Raw genomic sequence first — 4,856 nt, 5'->3', positions numbered from 1 at the left:
TCCAGAAAGACTCCAGGGGCGCCGCCACCATCGCGAAACTCCAATGCGGGGGACAGAAGTCTCTGTTCCGGCACCCTGCCGGAACGGGGAAGTGCCCCCGGAAGCCATCTCCATCAACGCCACCGCCTCCATCATGCTCCGTGAGTAGTTCCCTCATGGACTACGGGTTCTAGCAGTAGCTAGTTGGTACTCTATATCCCATGTACTTCAATACAATGATCTCATGAGCTGCCTTACATGATTGAGATCCATCTGATGTAATCGGTGTTGTGTTTGTTGGGATCCGATGGATGATACATTATGATTAGTCTATCTATAAAGTTTGTGAAGTTATTGTTGCTGCAATCTTGTTATGTTTAATGCTTGTCACTAGGGCCCGAGTGGCATGATCTTAGATTTAAGCTCTATAATTATTGCTTAAATTGTATCTACAAGTTGTATGCACATGTCGCTGTCCGGAACCAAAGGCCCCGAAGTAACAGAAATCGGGACAACCGGAGGGGATGGCGGTGATGTGAGGATCACATGTTTTCACGGAGTGTTAATGCTTTGCTCCGGTGCTCTATTAAAAGGAGCACCTTAATATCCAGTAGATTCCCTTGAGGCCCGGCTGCCACCGGCTGGTAGGACAAAAGATGTTGTGCAAGTTTCTCATTGCGAGCACGTACGACTATATATGGAAAACATGCCTACATGATTAATGAATTGATGTTCTTTCTTAATGCTTTATCAATCCTATCAATTGCCCAACTGTAATTTGTTCACCCAACACTTGTCACTTGTTATTGCAGAGTTACCACTAGTGTAGATCGCTGGGAACCCCGGTCCATCTCTCATCATTATATACTTGTTCTCTATGTCATTGGAAGTAGTATCAACTATCTTCTGGTGCCATTACCTCTGTGTTACTATTACTGCTGCTGTGTTACTGTTACTACTGCTCTCATATTACTGCTGCTTTCACATCACCCCTGTTACTAGTGTTTTTCCAGGTGCAGCTGAATTGACAACTCAGTTGTTAAGGCTTATAAGTATTCTTTACCTCCCCTTGTGTCGAATCAATAAATTTGGGTTTTACTTCCCTCGAAGACTGTTGCGATCCCCTATACTTGTGGGTCATCAATAGCACACAGGCGCCGATCTATTATTATTATTATTATTATTACTCGATGTCATGCATGTGATCACTATGCTGTATGTTTTCATCTTCAGTGATCACTTTTTCATCTATCTGTCTGTTTGTACATGACTATAGTTCAAATAAACTTTTTGGCATGAAATATCTACCATTGATATATCAAAGGATCAAATCTTGTAGTCTATGTGGATAAATGTGGTTCTAATCTTCTATGGCCTCTCTTTGAACACAATTCTGTGTATGCTCCTGGGAGTATCCGGTTATGCTGCCTTCGGGAACATTGCACTGGAAAATATCTAGTCAGGCGAAGCCTTCAGCGAGCCCTTCTGGCTCATCCACATCGCCAATGTGTGTGTTGCATTGCACCTTCCTCGGAGTGTATTGGGTCATTTTCCATCAAATTTTTTGAAACCGATGTTTTTGCATAAATTATCTTTCCTTACTCCTTCTGTCACATTATTGACTATATTGTTGTTATTTTAGATATGCTTATTTCATGCATTTACATACTTGTCATCGGTCTATAACATGAGTCTTTAGAATATTCATTCACTTGCTTGGTTATAGCTTGTCTTTTCTCATTATGAATGTGTTCTTATGCACAATTCAAACGACTTGCTACACCTGAAATGTTTTTCTTATACTTATATTTGTGCAACACACATCGTTTTTCTTTGTACTCAATTCTTTTGCTAGTTGATTGTTCCCTATCTACAACATCTTCATCACTTCTAAGACCTGTGAGTTATACTACTGACCACAGACATGCATGCCTTCGCCTATATATCTGTTGTCGTAATCAAACCATCATGCTTATTAGTTATTACAATACATATGCACATATAGCACACGGGCGCTGATCTATTATTATTATTACTCATTGTCAAGTATTCCTGCGTAAATTGTCTTTTAAGGATACGTAGAACTTAAATATAATTATTATTTAGTTGGCATGATCTCTTTCTTCCAACCGATCCATCTTCAGTGATTACTATGATGTCGGTTTTCATCTTCAGTGATCACTTTTTCACCTACCTTTCTATTTGTACATGACTATAGTTCAGATACTTTTTTGGCATGAAATATCTGCCGCAACGGATCAAATACTTTTAGTCTATGTGGATAAACATGGTGACTCATTTGCCTCTTCGTTTAAATTTGATTAATAGAAGATAGTAGATAATGTAAAAGTCCTAAGTTAATCTTTCTCCTTGGATGTGCAGGTTATCGCGCAGCTAATCTTTGCGCGACTGGAGGCTTATGTAGTCCTTTGGTGTCCAAGCGCAACGGCCAGCTGTGAGTTCCACGTGCTGCAGTGGAGATTCAAGATTTCTTTCATGAAGCTAGTCGGACGCAGTGGCGGAGCTTGCCAGGAAATCTGGGAGGTGGGGGGGGGGGGGGGGGGGGGGGGGCAAACCAGAAAAAACTATGATCTGGGAGGCAAAAAGCTCAAAAAATTCTACTATAAGCCATTTTTTTCTTCACTAATTTTCTAAAAGCGGGGGGGGCGGGGCCCCCCCCCCCCCCCCTCGACTTGTACATAGCTACGCCACTGGTCGGACGTACTATTGTGATCCTTTCCACCACACTGGTAGCTTTCTTCCTGCCCAGTTCTAGGTCTCATCGACGCCATTGGTTTTTGGCCGCTGGGGGTGCACTTCCCTGTGAGCATGCACCTAGCGAGGTTGAAGATACCGTCGTGGCGACTCGCGATGGTGGGCACTCCAAAGCATGAACATTGTCTGCTTGGTTCTCTCCGTCTTGATGGGTGTTGCCTTCGTTAGGGACATCGTGGTGCACTAGCTAAGGAAAACTTGTTTTACTAACGGAAAGTTGTTGTGGACCCACACTGGGAGATATCATATCAACGCGAGATAATTACAAAAACAACCACCATATTTCAGACAAGGGTAACAAAATACCACCATTTTACGTTAGGGTTTTAAAAAACCACCAATCTAGCGCTAACACGTAACAAAAAAACATTGATTCATATCTGATGCTTGTTTAATCACAAAACTGGCATGTTTTTTTCGAAATGGCATGTTTAATCACAAAACTGGCATGTGGAGCCACACTGGGAGATATCCTATTAGCGCAGATCACACAAGGAACGGTTTGGCGTCACCCTTGCAGCACAAGGAAGCCACGAGACAGAGAAGTTCAGATCTGAGTCAGTTTAGAAGTTGGAATGAGTTGAGTCCTAGTCTATTATGAGTCCATGTCCTCCTAGAATACTTATCCTTGTTTGGCTTTATAAGCCCCCATAGTTGTAAAGTGAGGGAAAGCAATAAGAAAATTCTATCTTCTTTGTAAATGATACCTCTGGTCGGATATAACTTGTCTGACCAACAATATCCAGAATTTGCTCCACCTAAAAGATAGCCATGGTAGGATAGTGGGGTCCAACTGTACATTGTCACCACGGTTAGTGGTAAAACGAGAGCCTGCAGGAGGGATGAACCAGGCATCAGCTCAGAATTGTCTTCAATGGAGATTTCAAACAAACAATTGTTTGGCGCAACTGATTGGGCCTCCCGAGCAAAAATAGGCCGGAACAGCAAGGTTGAGACCGTTTCTTATGTGAGGTGGTGGAGGAGGCCGCACCGCAAGGCATCAGGCAGGCCGCCGTGAGGTAGGCTTCTGCGGCAGAAGTTAGGACCGCCCACTGAGCAGATGGAGGGTCAGCATCAGAGCATTCCATGGAACACTGACTGGGCGCAAGTTTCTGCTTGTCGAGCTTGAGGACATGTCGTGACGCCACGGAGGGGTTGGCGAGTCATCTGGAGGCGCGGTGGATGACGCAGGCGTTCCCCGGAGTAAAGGGAAGCGACTTCAGGGTCTTCTTCACCGGTGTGGTGACCGGAATCACCCAAGGAACAGATGTCAAGTGTCGTTGCAATACCACCCCTAGAGCAGATGTGGAGTGGCTCGTCGGTTACCACAGATGGAGTGACCACGGGGCGAAGTTGGTGAAGCGGACCAACACCGATGGGATGGCGACCCGGCTGCGACCATTCGTCGAACAGTTTGTTGGTGCCTGGGCGCCGAGGCTGCCATCACGCACTAGGCCCCGCTCAAGCTAAGCGGATGCAGCCCACGGAGTAGTCGTCATGGCTAATGCTGGTGTTGCGGTCGATGGTAGCGTCTCACAGAAAGAAGCATGCCGGCTTGACATGGCCAATTGCGGTCCTCTCATCTGGTCGATGGAGGTCATGTTCGACGGAGAAGGCCAGATGAACCTCAACAAAGGATGGGAGAAGTTCGCCCATGCACAAAGTGTGGAGGTCGGCACATTCATACACTTCAAATTCGAAGGCGATGGCGTGCTTCCCGTGAAGGTGTTCGAAAAAAGCGACGAAAGCGACATGAAGCCATCCATCTGATTTTTTAGTTTAATTAGGTTTCTGTTTGATCTTGGTTTTCGTTTTTATTCATGTTCTATTATGTAAAAATAAATTATCACAATATATGCATGTCATCCAAGTCAAATAGAGAGATATTAAATGCATATATAGTCAAATAGGGAGTTATTGCATCCGGCTATCTGATGAGATATATGCATGCCATCCAAGTCAAAGGCGCTACTAAAAGGGTTAGATTTTAAATATTTGTAAAATAGAATCAAATCGGGCTGAACTTTGAAAAACAAAGATCAAATTTGTAGAAATCGGCTACAAATTACATTGGCCAGAAAAGGGCACATCATACAGTGATC

This window comes from Lolium perenne, chromosome 1, assembly GCF_019359855.2.
Source record: "Lolium perenne isolate Kyuss_39 chromosome 1, Kyuss_2.0, whole genome shotgun sequence".
In the NCBI taxonomy this organism is placed as follows: Eukaryota; Viridiplantae; Streptophyta; class Magnoliopsida; order Poales; family Poaceae; genus Lolium; species Lolium perenne.
The sequence above is the reverse complement of the archived record's forward strand: the minus strand, read 5'-3'. Positions refer to the sequence as shown.